The sequence below is a fragment of the Piliocolobus tephrosceles genome, chromosome 11, assembly GCF_002776525.5.
Source record: "Piliocolobus tephrosceles isolate RC106 chromosome 11, ASM277652v3, whole genome shotgun sequence".
Taxonomy (NCBI): Eukaryota; Metazoa; Chordata; class Mammalia; order Primates; family Cercopithecidae; genus Piliocolobus; species Piliocolobus tephrosceles.
The window spans coordinates 94,126,733-94,146,877 of NC_045444.1; the positions used below are offsets into that span (position 1 = coordinate 94,126,733).

A 20,145-nucleotide genomic window follows, 5' to 3' on the forward strand; every position below is an offset into this window, starting at 1 on the left:
GCAATAATACTATTCTCCAGAAATGCATTCTAGGTGAGACCTTTTTTTTTTTTTTTTTTTTGAGACAGAGTTTCACTCTGTCACCCAGGCTGGAGTGCAGTGGGGCAATCTTGGCTCACTGCAACTTCCACCACCCGGGTTCAAGCGATTCTCCTGCCTCAGCCTCCTGAGTAGCTGGGATTACAGGTGCTTGCCACTACATCCGGCTAATTTTTATATTTTTAGTAGAAACTGGGTTTTGCCATGTCTCTAGTCTCGAACTTCTGGCCTCTTGTGATCCGCCCGCCTTGACCTCCCAAAGTGCTGAGATTATAGGTGTGAGCCACCGTGCCTGGGCTAAGTAAGACCTTTTTTAGTCTCCATATTTGAGAAATAATATGCTTTCCTTCGTACAAACACACTAACGTGTGACTTCTGGAGGGTGAGTCTGTCACAGTAATTGACCAGACCACACTGAAATTCAGGTGCTAGAAGTCTACTGTGGTTTGAAGGTCTGTGTTCCCTCCAAATCTCATGTTTTGAAACAGAATCACCAATGTCACAGTGTTAAGAAATGGGGCTTTCCAGAGGTGATTAAGTCATGAGAGTAGAGCCCTCGCGAGTGGCATTAGGCTTGACTGACCTACCAGAAAGCTTGATCAATTGCATTCAGCCCTTTTCCCCTTCTGCCCTCTGCCATGTGAGGTCACACTGTTCCTCCCTCCTGAGGATGCACCATTCATGAAAGTAAAGACTGGGTCCTCACCAGGCAACAAATCTGCTGGTGCCTTCATCTTGGACTACTCAGCCTTCAAAACTGTAAGATACAGATTTCTGGGTTTTTTAGTAAATAAATTACCCAATCTGTGGCATTTTGTTATAGCAGCACAGACTAAGACCGTGGTTCAGATAGGATACTTTTTTTTTTTGAGACGGCGTCTCGCTCTGTCACCTAGGCTGGAGTGCAGTGGCGTGATCTTGGCTCACTGCAACCTCCACCCCCCGGGTTCAAGTGATTCTCCTGCCTCAGCCTCCCAAGTACCTGGGATTACAGACATGTACCACCACGTCTGGCTAATTTTTGTATTTTTAGTGGAGGTGGGGTTAAACCATGTTGGCCAGGCTTGTCTTGAACTCCTAACCTCAGTTGATCCACCTGCCTCGGCTTCCCAAAGTGCTGGGATTACAGGCATGAGCCACCGTGCCCAGCCTACTTTTTAGTGAGGGGCTCTCTCAGGGATACAATGCCTTACACAGAATTCAAACTTTGACTCAACAACAAAAGCAAAAAATTCTGTGTATCATTGGCTTTTGAGATTATTTGTAAAATGTAGACATTGCTGAACGCCAAATGCCAAGAATAACATTTCTTCTAAATTCATCATGAGTGGCTTCTGGTAAAATAATGTGGCCTGTCAAAATCACCTTTAATGTTACAATTCACAAATTATCAAATCTCTTATTTTTGTTTTTTGATACTTCATTTACTGCTTCCAAGCTTTTAGATAAGTTATAATTCTGAAGATATAACTGCTTGTTTCTGTTGTCACTACTGTGTTATAGTTTGATTTATATGTTTAACAGTTAAATCTCAAGTTTTTTGGGGCCCGAGCCTGGTGACTCACAACCGTAATCCTAGTACTTTGGGAGCCCAAGGCGGGCAGATCACCTGAGGTTAGGAGTTTGAGACCAGCCTGGCCAGCATGGTGAAACTCCGTCTCTATTAAAAATACAAAACTTAGCCAGGCGTGGTGGCAAGTGCCTGTAATCCCAGTTACTTGGGAGGCTGAGGGAGGAGAATCACTTGAACCCAGGAGGCGGAGGTTGCAGTGAGCCGAGATCACGCCACTGCACTCCAGCCTGGGCAACAAAGCAAAATTCCCTCTCAAATAAATAAATAAATTAATTAATACAAATGAAGTTTGTTTGGCATAATGTAAGTTAAAGTGTTTTTTATATCGCTAGCATGAAGAAATAAATTTACAAGTGGTTTTACTTCTCCACAAAGCAGATAATTTGCATGTTTTGTAAACTGCTTAGCATGGTACAAATGTGAGATAATTTAAGCCAGAGGAAAAAGATTTTTATCACTCCACTACTCCCTTGGAAAATATTTAAAATATGGTAATCATATTTCTAATTTCCCTTTGAAGATACTTTTGGATAGATTCCAGGAAAACGACCCTTTGTAAAACAGATGAATGTTTCATCTAAAAATTTGGTCCACTTATAAAAAGTTAACTACCAAACATGTTTAAGTGTCTATGTTAGTTACTGTGGTACAAATTATATTCAGTAGAAGTTTCACGCTGAGAAAAACCATGACGTGCGTAAGATGAATGCATTCATGGTGATTATGCTCTTCAGGAGCTAGAAAATAACTACTTAGGAAGATTATGCAGGAGAGTAATTGCTGTTTAATGGAGAAAAACTGGGGAAAATAATTATAAGAGTAAAGAAGACATTTCCTAACCATCTGTCATTTAAAAATCAGAAACAAAAAAAGAAAACATAGCATGTTTTTCAGAAAGACTTGGAAATAATGCCAAAAGGCAATACTCTGGTGGTGCACACATAAAAGAGCTCTCAGAAGAGTCTGAGATTACCATATAAAAACAGTCTAAACACCCAAGGTATATTTACTATTACAGTTAGTCACCTTTATTTAACATTTCTATGTAGCCAAGAGGAGAGAACAAACCCAACTGAGATGTCCATCACTGGAACCAGGAAACAGCAATGGGAAGACATTTTCTCCCACTAGAAGAAGAAAAAGGTGACTATAGGGAAAAGCAGTCTTCTTTTTTTTTTCTTTTTTTCCGAGATGGAGTTTCACTCTTGTTGCCCAGGCTGGAGTGCAATGGCACAATCTCGGCTCACCGCAACCTCTTCCTCCCAGGTTCAAGCAATTCTCCTGTCTCAGCCTCCCGAGTAGCTGGAATTATAGGCATGCGCCACCACACCCGGCTTATTTTGTATTTTTAGTAGAGACAGCATTTCTCCATGTTGGTCAGGCTGGTCTTGAACTCCCGACCTCAGGTGATCCACCCGCCGCGGTCTCCCAAAGTGCTAGGATTACAGGCGTGAGCCACCGTGCCCAGCTGAAAAGCAGTCTTCTATTTATCACTTTGAATTTTGTGTTTTGTTGAATGCATTGAAGAAATATTAGTAAGCTAATAAAGGACTACATTGTTACAGGCTTTATTCCCATAACATTTTATTGGTGGTCTCTTCTGCTGAAGCAGGTGTTCTTTAGGCTATAGATAGCCTGGGCGCGTGGCTCACACCTGTAATCCCAGCACTGTGGGAGGCCGAGGCAGGTGGATCACTTGAGGTCAGGAGTTCAAGACCAGCCTGGCCAATATGGTGAAATCTTATCTTTACTAAAAATACAAAAATTAGCCGGGCAAGATGGTGCGTGCCTGTAATCCCAGCTACTCAGGAGGCTGAGGCAGGAGAATTGCTTGAACTCAGGAGGTGGAGGTTACAGTGAGCCAAGATCACACCACTGCATTCTAGCCTGGGGGTTTGAGACCATTCTAGCCTTAGGAGTTTGAGACCAGCTCTGTCACTAGCCTGGGTAACAGACCAAGACTCCACCTCAAAATTAAAAAAAAAAAAAGGGGGCTATAGATATTAGTCCCTGAAATGTGCCTATCAGAGTCTCCAATCCTGACTTGGAGGAACTGATGATCTGGATGCGGAGGAAGAAGCAACACCATGAATTATTCAGTGTGACTGGCTTGCTGTTGTTTAATAACACAGGAATTAATAACCAGACAAGACAATAATACAAGAGATGTGAGGCAGTATGTGATTAAGGGTGCAGCTGGAAGTGATCTCTCTCCTTTAAATTTCCGAACACTTTAGCTGTGTTCCTTATGACACTTTCCCCTTTCTCTCTGTTATTACTGTAATTTCTTGTCTTTTTCTCTTGACAACGGTGAACTACTGCAGGGCAATTCCATGTCTGGTTCGTCCTTGATTCCCCACACAGAGTCTAGCCTGGGCCTGCCTAGCACTGCTGCCAAGAAATATTTATTTCAATAAAATGAGGGACATAGGGGATAAGTTTTGGGTGTGAAGGGGGGGAGGGGAAGGGTGTTGCTTGCTGTGAAGATTCTCACTTTGGGCAAAACTAGATTTTTTTTTTTTTTTCTCTGAAACAGGGTCTCACTCTGTTGCCCAGCCTCCCGAGTAGCTGGGACGTACCACCATGACCAGCTAATTTGTGTGTGTGTATGTGTATTTTTTATAGAGACGATGGCTCACCATGTTGCCCAGGCTGGTCTCAAACTTCTGAGTTCAAGCAATCCGCCCAACTTGGCCTCCCAGAGTGCTAGGATTACAGACCTGAGCCACTGAGCCCAGCCTGTATATATGTGTGTCTGTGTGTATATAAAAAATTATCTGGGGCCAGGCGCGGTGGCTCAAGCCTGTAATCCCAGCACTTTGGGAGGCCGAGACTGGTGGATCACGAGGTCAGGAGATCGAGACCATCCTGGCCTACACGGTGAAACCCCGTCTCTACTAAAAAATACAAAAATTAGCCGGGCGAGATGGCGGGCGCCTGTAGTCCCAGCTACTCGGGAGGCTGAGGCGGGAGAATGGCGTAAACCCGGGAGGCAGAGCTTGCAGTGAGCGCAGATTGCGCCACTGCACTCCAGCCTGGGCGACAGAGCGAGACTCCGTCTCAAAAAAAAAAAAAATTATCTGGAAAGTTTTAAAAAAGATCCAGAAATATCCAGGCAGAGAGACGCTCACTGCAAGCTCCGCCTCCCGGGTTCACACCATTCTTCTGCCTCAGCCTCCCGAGTAGCTGGGACTATGGGCACCCACCACCACGCCTGGCTAACTTTTTGTATTTTTAGTAGAGACGGGGTTTCACCATGTTAGCTAAGATGGTCTGGATCTCTTCAGCCTCCCAAAGTGCTGAGATTACAGGCATGAGCCACAGCGCCCAGCCATGAATTAATATTTATAAAGTGTTTCTTTTTTTTTTTTTTTTTTTTGAGACGGAGTCTTGCTCTGTCGCCCAGGCTGGAGTGCAGTGGCTGGATCTCAGCTCACTGCAACCTCCGCCTCCCGGGTTCACGCCATTCTCCTGCCTCAGCCTCCCGAGTAGCTGGGACCACAGGCGCCGGCCACCTCGCCCGGCTAATTTTTTGTATTTTTAGTAGAGACGGGGTTTCACCGTGTTAGCCAGGATGGTCTCGATCTCCTGACCTCGTGATCCGCCCGTCTCGGCCTCCCAAAGTGCTGGGATTACAGGCTTGAGCCACCGCGCCCGGCTAAAGTGTTTCAAACTCTGTCTAGCACAAAATAAAGACTCGATGAGTTCAACTTTTATTATTTTTTAAAAAGTATTCATCTGTATAGTAGCCCCTTGATCTAGATGAAAAAGTTGAGCTTAAACAGGTTAAGTCAAAGACTGCAATCTGGTCACTCACTGTTGGCTTGCCTGGTTTAAACAAATGTTTAAATGGATTGCAACCATGTGGAACCTGAGAGATTTCATATGCATATGAAGAATTCTGGCTTATTTGAGTGACAGGATAATCTCTTAGCACTGGGCCAGCATTCCTGCAAGGCACCCACTGGCTCTTGCTGACCAGTGGCTTCTCGTTGTAGATGGAGTCTGCACTCTCCAGTTCATCACCACCCCAGCATCCCTACTCTTGCATCTTAACACTTTCCTCTATTTTGTACCACCTGCCTGGCCCTTATGGGCAACTCAAGGAAGACAGGAAAGAAGAGATAGAGGAAAAATGAATTCAACAAATGAAAGTATTCTTTCCAATTATTGCTATGTATACAAACATTTTAATCATCAAAACATGCTGTATTTGATAGAAGGATCAAATCTGCCTTTGTAAAACAAGAGCCTATTTTAACCATTAAGACAACACACACGTTTGATTTGAAGGCATGTTCTCATTCAAAACCTTGCAAAATATAATTTCTTCTTGTCTAGGAGATGCTGTCTCTCTTCAGGGAGAACCTTGAGAGAAATGTCTATGAATGCGTCTGTAGAATGAGGATAGGACAACATATTTTGAAATAATTTTTCTTTCTTTTAAAAAAAGTAGATACTTTTGAAAGAAAATGCTGCTTTAAATTACATAGCTCTTTTTTCCATTCTTACTCATCGTTATGGTTTCAATCAGTATTACATTTATTCCCCAGAGCTAGGATTGCTGTGTTTTTAGAAAGGGAGTCTGTTTGAAGGGACTCTATACTCTTGCAGTAATTAAAATCCTTTTAGGAATCTTTGACTTTGACTTACTGCTTTGTTTTAAATTATTGAAATTATTGAACTTCCCCATTCTATCCCAGGGAAGGCTGTAGTTGTTCTCATTTATAATGGCACAATATAAGTTTAAAGATAACTGTCTCCACATGAATGCATCTGCAAATCCATCTCCCTTCTCCCATCCAGGTTAAGAAGCTCCACTGCGCTCTGTCCATTGCAAGTTGAGAAGTGAGACCCCAGCTGCCACATACAGTGAGTGAAGAAGCTGAGCTTCCCTCAAAGCCTGGGCCTCCACCTGCTGTATGATTTATTTTTTTAGTTTTTATTTTTTTTGAGATGGAATCTCACTCTGTTGCCCAGACTGGAGTGCAATGGCACTATCTTGGCCCACTGCAACCTCCGCCTCCCAGGTTCAAGTGATTCTTCTGCCTCAGCCTCCTGAGTAGCTGAGATTACAGATGTGCACCATCACACCTGGCTAATTTTTGTATTCTTAGTAGAGAAGAGTTTTCACCATGTTGGCCAGGTTGGTCTCGAATTCTTGACCTCAGGTAATCCGCCTGCCACGGCCTCCCAAAGTGCTGGGATTACAGGAGTGAGCGACCGTACCCGGCCCTCTATTTGCTTTATATTTATCTTTCCAAACTCTCTCTCCCACTCTTCTTTTCAAATTTTGTTTCAAATTCATGATTTTGTTTTAGATAAGCTTCTTTTTTTATTATTATTTTTCTTTTTTTCTTTTTTTTTGAGACGGAGTCTCTCTCTCTCCCCAGGCTGGAGGGCAATGGCGCAATCTCAGTTTACTGCAACCTCTGGCTCACTGCAACCTCTGCCTCCCAAGTTCAAGCAAATCTCCTGCTTCAGCCTCCCGAGTAGCTGGACTATAGGCATGCGCCACCATGCCCAGCTAATTTGTATTTTTAGTAGATATGGAGTTTCTCCACATTGGTCAGGCTGGTCTCAAACTCCCGACCTCAGGTGATCCTCCCGCCTTGGCCTCCCAAAGTGTTAGGATTACAGGCGTGAGCCACGGGCCCGGCCATAGGTAAGTTTCTTAAAGGAAATGCAGACTTCAATTACTTTCACCTTGGCTGTATATAAAAAGTTATCTGGGAAGCTTTAAAAAAGGTTCAGGAATACCCAGGCAGAGAGCAAAGGGAATTTGCTCCCTGTTCCCATAGAGACATTAAATTGAAATTGCTTGGATCAGCCGGGCACGGTGGCTCATGCCTGTAATCCCAGCACTTCAGGAGGCCAAGGTGGGCAGATCATAAGGTCAGGCGTTCCAGACCAGCCTGTCCAACATGGTGAAACCCATCTCTACTGAAAATACAAAAATTAGCCGGGCCTGGTGGCACATGCCTGTAGTCCCAGCTACTTGGGAGGCTGAGGCAGAAGAATCACTTGAACCCAGGAGTGCAGTGAGCTGAGATCATGCCCCTGCACTCCAGCCTAGGTGACAGAGCAAGACTGCAGCTCAAAAAACAAAAAAAAAAAAAAAAAAAAAAAAAAAAAGAAAGAAAAAAATTACTTAGATCCTAAGAATGGGTATCTTTTTTAATTGTGGTAAAACAAACAACAACAACAAACCCACAATGTAAAATTTGCCATCTTAATCATTTTTAAGTGTACAGTTTAGTAGTGTTAAGTAAATTTACATTGTGATGCAACAGATTTCCAGAACTTTTTCATCTTGCAAAGCTGAATCTCTACGCCTTTTTTTTTTTTTTTTTGAGACGGAGTCTTGCTCTGTTGCCCAGGCTGGAGTGCAGTGGTGTGAGCTCAGTTCACTGCAACCTCCGCCTCCCAGGTTCAAGCGATTCTCCTGCCTCAGCCTCCCAAGTAGCTGGGACTAAGGCGCCTGCCACCATGCCCAGCTAATTTTTGTATTTTTAGTAGAGATGGGGTTTCACCATATTGGCCAGGCTGGTCTCAAACACCTGACCTTGTGATCCGCCCACCTTGGCCTCCCAAAGTGCTGGGATTACAGGCGTGAGCCACTGCGCCTGGCCATCTACACCCTTTAAACAACTCCCCACTTCGTCTTCTCATCAGCTCCTAGTGACCACCATTCTACTTTTTGTTTCTATGAGTTTGACTACTTTAGATGCCTCATATAAGTGGAATCATACTGTATTTGTCTTTTGTGGCTTATGTCACGTAGCATAATGTCCTCAAGGCTCATCTATGTTGTAGCATGTGTTGGCATTTCTTTCCTTTTTAAGGCTGAATAATATTTCATGGTATGTACATAACACATTTTCTTTATCCGTTCATCAATCAATGGGCATTTAGGTTGTTTCCACATCTTAGCTATTGTGAATAACGCCATGGTCAACACTGGTGTGCAAATACTATATCGCTTTGAAATTCTGCTTTCAATTATTTTGGATATGTAGCTAGAAGTGGAATTGCTGGATCATATGGTAAGTATATTTTTAATTTTTTGAGGAACCTCCATTCTGTTTTCCATAGCAGCTGCATCATTTTACATTCCCACGAACTGCACAAGTGTTCCAAAGAGCAGGGGTATTTTTAAAAGCTCTTTCAGTAGAAGCTTTCTGTTTATTATCTTTTGCTTTCCTTTTTTCTTCTCCATCATTGCCTTAACACAGCCTATCTTGTTTGCCTGGACTAACCAATTGGTTTGATACATTTTCCTATATTTTCTTTCTTTTTCTTATTGGGGGCTATACAATTCGATTCTTTTATAATGGACTTTAAATTTTTTTACATGTATATTATTTAATAAAATGCTTTTTTCTTTTTTCTTTTTTTTTTTTGGAGCAGGGTCTCACTCTGTCACCCAGGCTGGAGTGCAGTGGCATGATCTCGGCCCACTGTAACCGCAGCCTCCTGGGTTCAAGTAATTATCATACCTCAACCTCTGGAGTAGCTGGGATTACAGGGGCACACCACCACCCCTGGCTAATTTTTATATTTTAGCAGAGACGGGGTTTCACCATGTTGACCAGGCTGGTCTCGAACTCCTGATCTCAGGTGATCCACCTGCCGTGGCCTTCCAAAATGCTGGGATTACAGGCGTGAGCCACCATGCCCGGCCACAAAACACTTTTTTCTAACAAAATCGAAAGCTTTTTACTGTTTTTATCTTTTCTTAAACACATCGTGACATTTAAAGTATGCTTGAATAATTTGTTGCATAACTTTATCCCCCACTCCATCATAATAGTGTTCTCTGGAGGTTTAATTTAACATTCTTTTAAGCACCCTCACCCCATAATTTTTTTCACAATTGTTAAATTTTCTGACATAATTTATCAATTTGTGTGCTAAAATCTGTTTTCTGTGTACAAATGTATCTGAGTCACTTTTCCTCTTGCCACTTTCAAGAAGACCTGCTACAATACAAGGTATTATTCAAAATATGTAACAACCAGGGCCCTGGAATCAAACTGAGCTGACTAATCAGCATGCTCTCTTCCTGCAGGTGGGGTGGAGGGGAGGGGCTGTTGAAGGAGGATAGAAGGATTGTGGTGGGGGGAGCGGTGGAGAGATAGGGGAGGTGAGAGGGTGTTCTAGGAGAGATAACTGGCGGATACTTGGGCTTTGGGGTAACGGTATTTACTAGCAAGTAGGGAAGTGTTCGGGAGCTATATTAAAGGTATTTACCCCTAGGATAGCATGGGCACTCACCAGCCAGAATAGGGCACTGACGTATCAGAATGGGCACTGACTTTAAGCAGCCTCTTTGTTCACACCAGTGCTGCCATCCTCGGTGAGCATCAGCCACCGCCTGCAGAGAGAAAGAGAGAGAGAGAGAGAGACTATATGCAGTTTTTTGTTTGTTTGTTTGCTTTTTTCTTTTTCTCGAGATGGAGTCTCACCGTCACCCAGGCTGGAGTGCAGTGTCTCAATCTCGGTTCACTGCAACCTCCGCCTCCCAGGTTCAAGCGATTCTCCTGCCTCAGCCTCCCGAGTAGCTGGGATTACAGGTGCATGCCACCATGCCCGGCTAATTTTTGTATTTTTAGTAGAGGCGGGGTTTCACCATGTTAGCCAGGCTGGTCTCCAACTCCGGACCTTGTGATCCGCCCGCCTCTGCCTCCCGAAGTGCTGGGATTACAGGCATGAGTCACCGTGCCTGACCAGTTTTTTTGTTTTTTAAGATATTTACTGTTCTAGTGTGGAATATTGTCTGGAATGGAATGGTTTAAATATTACCATAGTGTAGTTTAAAATACAAAATAGGATTTGGAACCTTATTGTGATAAATTTCTGTATAGGATGTATGTGGTTGTCCCCCCCGCCAAAGTAAGGAACCCTTTTAAAGCATGTTGAGAAGGTATTTTTTGATATGAAAGGGTGACAGGCCTTTAAATCTTTCAGGGATACATATAAGCATGAGGATACAGCCTCTATGGAGAAGTTGCTAACATCAACTTCCTAACTTTCAGCCAGGGTTCTCACTGCATTTGGCATGGCTCTGATGAGACAGTGGAGAATTTCTGACAGTATAGCACACTACCTTCTGACAAATGGGGTTAAGCTGCCAAAAGTGACAATCAGGGATTCCATAAGAAATTCTGGTCATTAAATCGATTTTATATTATTACTTTTTTTTTTTTTTTTGAGACAGAATCTCGCTTTGTCGCCCAGGCTGGAGTGCAGGGGAGCGATCTCGGCTCACTGCAAGCTCTGCCTCCCGGGTTTACGCCATTCTCCTGCCTCAGCCTCCCGAGTAGCTGGGACTACAGGCGCCCGCCACCATGACCAACTAATTTTTTTTTGTATTTTTTTTTTTTTAGTGGAGACAGGGTTTCACCCTGTTAGCCAGGATACTCTTGATCTCCTGACCTCGCGATCCGCCCCCCTCGGCCTCCCAAAGATTACAGGCGTGAGCCACTGCACCCGGCCTGTATTATTACTTTTTATTAGGTTGGTGTAAAAGTAATTGTGGTTTTTGCCATTACTTTTAATGGGAAAAACCGCAATTACTAACCTTCCATTTGTCACAAGACTTTAAAACCATATATTTCCCCTCAATTTTTTTCTCCTTTGGGTTTAATAGTTGTTAAGACATTTTTTCGTAATTAGCACAGTATGTTTGACTGCAGACAAGTTTATGATACTTCTAGGCTATAAATCTTTAGAATTCTATGAATTTCAACATTTGAAGTAGTCCTTCAGTTATATTTACATATGTTGTAAATATGTAAATATATGTATACACACACATATTTATATATATATATTATATATATATATATATATATTTTTTTTGAGACGGGGTCTCACTCTGTCACCCAGGCTGGAGGGCAGTGGCATGATCTCAGCTCACTGCAACCTCCACCTCCCCAGTTCAAGTGATTCTCCTGCCTCAGCCTCCCCAGTAGGTGGGACTGCAGGCGCCCACCACCACACCCGGCTAATTTTTGTATTTTTAGTAGAATTGGGGTTTCACCAACTCTTTCATGAGGGCACTGGTCTTTAACTCCTGACCTTGTGATCTGCCCACCTCAGCCTTCCAAAGTGCTGGGATTACAGGCGTGAGCCACCACGCCCAGCCATGAATATTTTAGTTTAGGGAATCTTCCAAAATTCAAAGCACTCCCAGTTAGGTATCAATGAGTTTGAATTATTGGTAAGAGTTTGAATTATTGACAAAATGTCAAAAATATTGTTTAATTTTACATAACAATCTTATTAAATATATTTTTGTGGAAAAGAATGAAAGCTTGTTTTATTTTGCACCCACATTGCAGTAGTTTAGCAGTGTAGATACTGTTTTCCCTCAGCACCTTGAAGATACTACTTCACTGGTTTTGTGGCATTTAATCTCTCAGTTGAGAAGACAGTTGCCTAATTGTCATTCCTTTCCCCCAATCTGTCTTTTATCTCTGATAGCCCTTAAGATTTTCTTGTTGTTCTTGATGTTTTAAAATTGTTAATGATTTTACTTCTTTTTTTTTTTTTTTTTTTTGAGACGGAGTCTTGCTCTGTCGCCGGGTCTGGAGTGCAGTGGTCGGATCTCAGCTCACTGCAATCTCCACCTCCCGGGTTTACACCATTCTCCTGCCTCAGCCTCCCGAGTAGCTGGGACAGGCGCCCGCCACCTCGCCCGGCTAGTTTTTTGTATTTTTTAGTAGAGACGGGGTTTCACTGTGTTAGCCAGGATGGTCTCGATCTGCTGACCTCCTGATGCTCCCGTCTCGGTCTCCCAAAGTGTTGGGATTACAGGCTTGAGCCACCGCGCCCGGCCATGATTTGACTTCTTTATCCTTTTGGTATGTAACACACTTTAGTAAAAATTCAACTTTCCCTTCATTTTCTTCTGGAATCCTTGCAATCTAACCTCAATACTCCTCCATGGTTCTCTCATGTTATTCTCGTCTTTGGTCATGATTGCGTGAATTCTTCCACTCCAATTCCAGTAATCCCCTTTTCAAAGGTATTCAGCCTAGAGTTCATTTTTTTCAATTGATTTTTAAATTTTAATGTCTATTTTTAAATTTCTACTTGTTTCTTTTTCAGATCTACCTCTTTCTTCTTCCATAATAGTTTTTTTTTTGCTTCCTACTTTCTTGTTCTTTTTTAATGGAGGAAATATCTTTATCTCTTTAAGTATCATAAGCACATTTATTTTCAATTCCTTATCAAGCAGTTCCACAAAATTATTATTATTATTATCATAATTATTACTATTGAGACAGTCTTGCTTTGCAGCCCAGGCTGGAGTGCAGTGGCACCATCATGGCTCACTGCCGCTTCAATCTCCCGGGCTCAAGCCATCCTCCCACCTCAGCCGCCTGAGTAGCTGGAACTGCAGAAGTGAGCCACTACACATGGCTAATTTTTTTATTTTTAGGTTAAGGTTAAGGCCACACTGTGTTGCCCAGGCTGGTCTCAAACCCTTGACCTCTCAAAATGCTGAGATTACAGGGAAGAGCCACCATGCCAGGCCTAATTTTATCTAGAGTGAATTCATACTCTTAACTGGGGAGGTGGAATTCATACTCTTTCTTATGTAAAATATTTTAATGTGGTTCTGAATTTTACTTTGCAGGAGGCTATTCTGAGCGGAAAGAGCGGTAGTCTTTTATCTATTTTCTCTTTCCTGTTCCCTCCATGTTCTTTTTCCTACCTGACAGTATTGCTTTTACCTCCACATAGCAGCCTGGGACCTCAGTTCAGAAGCAGAAACACGGCATTTTTTCTTGGTATTCCTGCCTTACTTTGATATTGTAAATATCACAATATTTACAATACCACAATTATCACATATTTACACTATCAAAATAAGGCAGGAATACCAAAAAATTAAACTCACATGTCAATTTGAGAAAAATTGATAGGACTATGACATGCATTAATTTGTCATTTAAAAAATCTTCCACTAAAATGTTGTATTTTTTCTTTTGATTCCTTCACTACATTAGGCTCTGTCCCTGAATTCCTCTTTCCCGACTTCTGCTTCCGTAGCTTTAAGCTATGGGGTATCCAACTTTTTTTCAGGCTCCATCACAAGAGGGAGCCCTATCGCTAGTCCCCATCCTCAAAGCTCTCTGCCTGATGTCTACTGCTACTCTTCACTACCCTGTGGGAGCCAAAGCCCTGGGTTTATGAACAGAAGACAAGTAGGTATACAGCTGCAATTCAGCTCTCTTCACTGTGTAATTTTTGTTTGTTTCTGTGCCACGGAGGTATGTATGTTTTTGCATTCTGAACCAACTATATCATTTTTATTTCCCCTTCTTGTAAACTTTTTATTGCTACGTGTTTGGAATGAGGGTGGGGGCTGAAGGTGGGAGAAGGGGAGAGATTGATCAGAGAATGAGGCTGACGCACGTCTTAGGCAGTTATCAGTTGTGTCCTTCTGCTTATATTCAAGGTGCAAAAGTTTAGGCTGGTGGCACGTGCCTGTAACCCCAGCTACTAGGGAGGCTGAGGCAGAAGAATCACTTGACCCTGGGAGGAGGAGGTTGCAGTAAGCAAAGATCGAATCGGCCTTAAAAAAAAAGAAAGAAAAAAAAAATGTTATGTTCATGTTTTATTTGGCAAGCTATTTCATACTTTTTAGTTTTTATTTCTTTGTTTTAATTTACCAATAAAGCAAAGGCAAACCATTTAATTTTTATTTCTGATTACAAAAGCAATAACTTTTTTTTTCTTTTTTCTTTTCTTTTTTTTTTTTTTTTTGAGATGGAGTCTCACTCTGTCACCCAGGCTGGAGAACAGTGGCCAATCTCAGGTCACTGCAACCTCTGCCTCCCAGGGTCAAGCGATTCTCCTGCCTCAGCCTCCCGAGTAGCTGGAACTACAGGCATGCATCACCATGTCCAGCTAATTCTTTTATTTTTAGTAGAGATGATGTTTCACCATGTCGGCCAGGATGGTCTCGAACTCCTGACCTCACGTGATGTGCCCACCTCAGCCTCCCAAAGTGCTGGATTACAGGCATGAGCCACTGCTCCGACCACAATAACTCTTAATTATAGAAAATTATTAAAATTCAGGAAAGGGGAAATACTAGTTTGGAGAATGGTGAGTGGGATGCTTTATGGATGCTTCCTCTTTGAAGATGTGCCTTGAAAGATGAGGATTTTAGCAGTAGGATTGTGAGGAAAGAAAAGATAGAAGGGCATTTTAAAGGGGGGGATGGAATCCAGATATGGAAATAAAAATATTCCACATGCTTCACAGGATATTGCTGGGTACATGGAGTAAGGGTGGATATGTAGATAAAGCTGGAAATGATTTGGGATGAGATTTTGCAGATCTTGAATGTAAAGGAGCTTGGCATTTATTCTTTAGGAAATGAAAATCCAAGTTCTTGGCCAGGCGCGGTGGCTCACACCTGTAATCCCAACACTTTGGGAGGCCAAGATGGGTGGATCACGTGAGGTCAGGAGTTCAAGACCAGACTGGCCAATATGGCGAAACCCTGTCTCTACTAAAAATACAAAAATTAGCCAGGTGTGGTGGCAGGCGCTTGTAATCCCAGCTACTTAGAAGGCTGAGACAGGAGAATTGCATGAACTCTGGAGTCGGAGGTTGCAGTGAGCCGACATCGCTCCACTGCACTCCAGCCTCGGGGACAGAGTGAGAGTCTATCTCAAAAAAAAAAAAAAAAAAAAAAGAAAGAGAAGAAAAGAAAATCCAAGTCCACATTTGTCCTTAAAAAAAAATTCCTGTAAAGCTCTTTTTGTACCACAGCACAGAGAAGTACAATGTTACATTTGAGAAACACTATTTTGTTCATTTCCTGTGAGACAAGTTTGAATGTAAAATGGGAGGAAAAGCCTTGTGTTTTAGTTCCTTCCTGATTCCCCCTCGCCACCCCCCCAAAGGTAGGCAGGAACTGGGGAGGAGAGGAGTTACGTATTCACTCTCCACAATTAAACACAAGTAAAAATCCACATCTATCCCCAACGGTAAAACAGTCACAACCAGCACTTTAACTATAAACACAGAAAACGTTTTATGTTGCTACAAGAGCAAATGTATAATCAAGAAAGATTCTTTGTAATGTTATCTAAAACCTGAAAAGTCTATAGTTTTGGTTGGTTGCCCAGTAAATTGAAAGGACTTTTTTTTTTTAATCTTGGGTTTCGTTTTTCTTGGTCTAAGGCCCAATCTATTGCCAGTGGTGACTCAGAAGGGATGCCTGAAATAGTTCTTCTGAAATTATCTGTGTATGTGTCTTATCATCCACGGATGGCCAAGACTTTCTCATGCATCTATATATTTCACAAAAGCCTAGCACACTGTTCCCATGTTAAATGTTTGCTGAATTACAGAAAAGCATTTCAACTCATCTGTCAAATATGTGACACAACAAATAGCATTTGGTGATGTGTCCATGGATGTGCAGTTAGAATTGTAAGGCCAAAGTAACCCAGAAGTTTCTTTTTCCCTTTTCCTTGACCAGGAAGAACTGTCCAATGAACGCTATTCACTGATGAAGGAAAAGTTCTGGTAAAGATATTTTTTCAAAATATTAAGATAAAAGTAAAAGCACTTATTTTCAGAAAGTGATTATCATTAGCTAGAAAAATCGAATCACAAGGCTAGGCACGGTGGCTCACACCTGTAATCCCAGCAATCTGGGAGGCTGAGGCAGGCGGATCACAAGGTCAAGAGTCAAGACCAGCCTGGCCAACAAAGTGAAACCCTGTCTTTCCTAAAAATACAAAAATTAGCCAGGCGTGGTGGCAGACGCGTGTAGTCTCAGCTACTTGGGAGGCTGAGGCAGGAGAATCACTTGAACCTGGGAGGCAGAGGTTGCAGTGAGCTGAGATCGTACCACTGCACCCTAGCCTGAGCAACAGAGCAAGACACCATCTCAAAATAAATAAGTAAATAAATAAATAAATAACAGAATTACACATAAAATAGTGGTATCCAACTCATGGGACAAGAGAGTAACAGAAGCTGGATTCCTCCAGAAACCTAAACAAATGAAAAATAGATTGGCGAATATCATATACTATACTACACTACACTGTATTATGCTGTATTATAACATACCATAATACACTAGTGATGCTCAGACTAAAGGAGCCCACAGATTTTGAATATCATCATCACGAGGTAAAGTGAGAGAAGATATGAGGGGTCTTCTCACTTGTTACTTCTGTCCCTCTCTCCATAGGCAATGGTGGCTGAGAGGAAGGACTGACACCTTTGTGCTACCAGAGCACTTTGCAGAGGAGCTGTTAGTGGCCCTGTAGGAGTCTGCTGGCCATACACCTGAGTATCAAATCAAGAGAACATGAGAAGTTGGACAGGAAAGGTCCAAGGCAAAATGGTTGCTAAAAACCATCCCTGATCCTGACCCTAAAAGAAAAGGCCCTTTGCTCTTGGCATGCTTTTGCAGGAGTGTCTCAGTCTGTTTGGGCTGCTATAACACTGACTGGGTGATCTGCCCACCTCAGCCCCACAAAGTGCTGGGATTAGAGGCGTGAGCCACTGTGCCGGGCCTCGAGGTCAGTAGTTCGAGACCAGCCTGGCCAACATAGTGAAACCAATCTCTACTAAAAATACAAAAATTAGCCAGGCATGGTGGTGCATGCCTGTAATCCCAGCTACTGGTGAGGCTGAGGCAGGAGAATCGCTTGAACCCGGAAGGCAGCAGTTGCGGTGAGCCAAGATCATGCCATTGCACTCCAGCCTGGGCAACAAGAGTGAAACTCAGTCTCCAATAAATAAATAAGTAAATAAACAAAACGATGTGTTTCCTCATGGTTCTGGAGGCTGGAAAGTCTTTGATAAAAACACCGGAAGATGTGGTGTGGTGTCTACGGAGGGCCTGCCTTCTGGTTGGTGAGCAGCACCTCTCTGTGTCCTCACGTGGTGGAAGGGGAGAGGCAGCCCTCTGGGGCCTCTTTCATGAGGGCACTAATTCCATTCATGAGGTCATCCCTCTTATGACCTAATAACCTACCATGTGTCCAGAATTGGTGGGTTCTTGGTCTTGCTGACTTCAAGAAGGAAGTCACAGACCCTTGCGGTGAGTGTTACAGTTCTTAAAGATGGTGTGTCCAGAGTTTGTTCCTTCAGATGTTCAGATGTATCTGCAGCTTCTTCTTTCTGGTGGGTTCGTGGTCTCGCTGACAGGCGTGAAGCTGCAGACCTTCCCGGTGAGTGTTACAGCTTTTAAAGGTGGCGCTTCTGGAGTTGTTCATTCCTCCTGGTGGGTGGGTTCATGGCCTCCCTGGCTTCAAAAGTGAAGCTGCAGACCTTCGTGGTGAGTGTTACAGCTCATAAATGCCGCGTGGACCCAAAGAGTGAGGAGCAACAAGATTTATTGCAAAGAGCAAACGATCTAACCCTCCACTAGTGTGGAACAGGACCCTAGAGGGTTGCCACTGCTCGCTGGGGGCCTGCTTTTATTCCCTTATCTGACCCCTCCCACATCCTGCTGATTGGTCTATTTTACCGAGAGTTGATTGGTCCATTTTGACAGAGTGCTGATTGGTGCGTTTACAATCCTTTAGCTAGACATAAAGGTTCTCCAAGTCCCCACTAGACTTAGGAGGTCAGCTGGCTTCACCTGGTGTATCCTGCATCCGGGCTGCAGGCCAAGCTGTCCACCAGTCCCGGGCAGTGCCCCTGCACTCCTCAGCCCTTGGGTGGTTGATGGGACCGAACACCGCAGAGTGGAGAATGGCGCTCATAGGGGAGGCTCTCCAACCTCACAGGAGCCCACGGCAGAGTGGACGGCTCGGACATTGCAGGCTGCAGGTCCCGAGCACTGTCCCGCGGGGAGGCAGCTGAGGCCCCACGAGAATTCAAGAGTGGTGCCCCGGGGCTGGCAGCGCCGTCTGGCGGCTCCGAGTGCTGGGCGCGCCAAGGCCGTGCCCATGCCCTCTGGAACTCAGGCTGGCCTGTGAGCACCCGGCGCCCCCAGTTCCCACCCACGCCTCTCCCTTGGCACCTTCCCAGCAAGCAGAGGGAGTCGGCTCCAGCTCCTGCCTTGGCCAGCCCAGAGAGAGGCTTCCACAGTACAGTGTCGGGCTGAAGGGCTCCTCAAGCACCGCCAGAGTGGATGCTGAGGCCGAGGAGTCGCAGAGAGTGAGGGCTGCTAGCACATTGTCACCTCTCACCAATGGGCCCACCTGCTAATACCATCCCTCACCTTGAGGATTAGGTTTTTAATATACGAATTCTGGGGCACACAAACATTTTGATCATAGTGAGAAGGTAAATTGGTATTGCTCTAAACTAAGGAAACAGAGAGGACTCTGGGAAATGCTCCTCCCTCCCTGGGGCTCCTAAGCTTTTCAAATATTTTCATAATTGCCATATATCTCCCCTCAACCACTCTACAGCCCTGGATTAGACCGTAGCATAATTTGCTTATAATCTGGTGTAGAGTTTCATTCATTCATTCAACATACATGCAGCACCTACAATGTGCCATAAACATATGCCAGAAAGGCAGAATATTTGCCAAACAAATGGTGCAGCTACTGTATGCAGTGAAATTTGGGAAGCTGTCTCTGGGGGTCGGATAGCCTGGGAAGGCTTTATCAAAGAACTGGTGATTTGAAGTGGGACTTGTAAAATGGATGGGATTTAAACTGGAGGAGGAGGAGGAGGTAATGCTGGAGGTACAGAGGTGTGAGTAGAGGACATGAGGGAATTCAAACTGGAAAGGGAGGTTCCAGGCCGAACGTGGTGGCTCACGCCTGTAATCCCAGCACTTTGGGAGCCCAAGGCGGGCGGATCACGAGGTCAGGAGATGGAGACCATCCTGGCTAACACGGTGAAACCCTGTCTCTACTAAAAATACAAAAAAATTAGCCAGGCGTGGTGGTGGGGGCCTGTAGTCCCAACTACTTGGGAGGCTGAGGCAGGAGAATGGCATGAACCCAGGAGGCAGAGCTTGCAGTGAGCTGAGGTCACACCACGGCACTCCAGCCTGGGCAACACAGCGAGCCCACTCCATCAAAAAAAAAAAAAAAAAAAATTAGCCAGGCATAGTTGCAGGCGCCTGTAATCCCAGCTACTCGGGAGGCTGAGGCAGGAGAATCACTTGAACTGGGGAGGTGGAGGTTGCAGTGAGCCGAGGTCATGCCACTGCACTCCAGTCTGGGTGACAGAGCAAGATTCTGCCTCAAACAAACGAACAACAACAACAAAACAAATTTATACTTTAAAAGGGTGAATGCTGCTATGTAAATTCTATCTCAATTTTTTTAAAAAATTAGACTATTTATTTATGATCCCTGAATGGAATTAAACCAAATGATAAAACATTTTCTTAAAATCAAGGTAGGAGTCACTTTTAACCAAACATTACATTCTTTTTTTTCTTTTTTAACTTTTATTTTAGGTTCGGGGCACATTGTTCAGTTTTGTTATATAGGTAAACTCATCTCACGAGAATTTGGTGTCCAGAACATTTCATTACCCAGGTACGAAGCGTAGTACCTGATAGGTATTTT

The 20,145-nt window shown here is 43.6% G+C and overlaps 1 long non-coding RNA gene across 1 annotated transcript; it reads left to right on the top strand.

Moving 5' to 3' along the window:
* The first annotated feature begins 659 nt into the window (after positions 1–659).
* On the top strand, positions 660–17,408 carry LOC111545919. Its single transcript, XR_002732591.1, has 4 exons — positions 660–798; positions 6,419–6,484; positions 13,709–13,830; positions 16,848–17,408. It is a non-coding gene; the product is annotated as an uncharacterized LOC111545919 (long non-coding RNA).
* Positions 17,409–20,145: the final 2,737 nt, after the last annotated feature.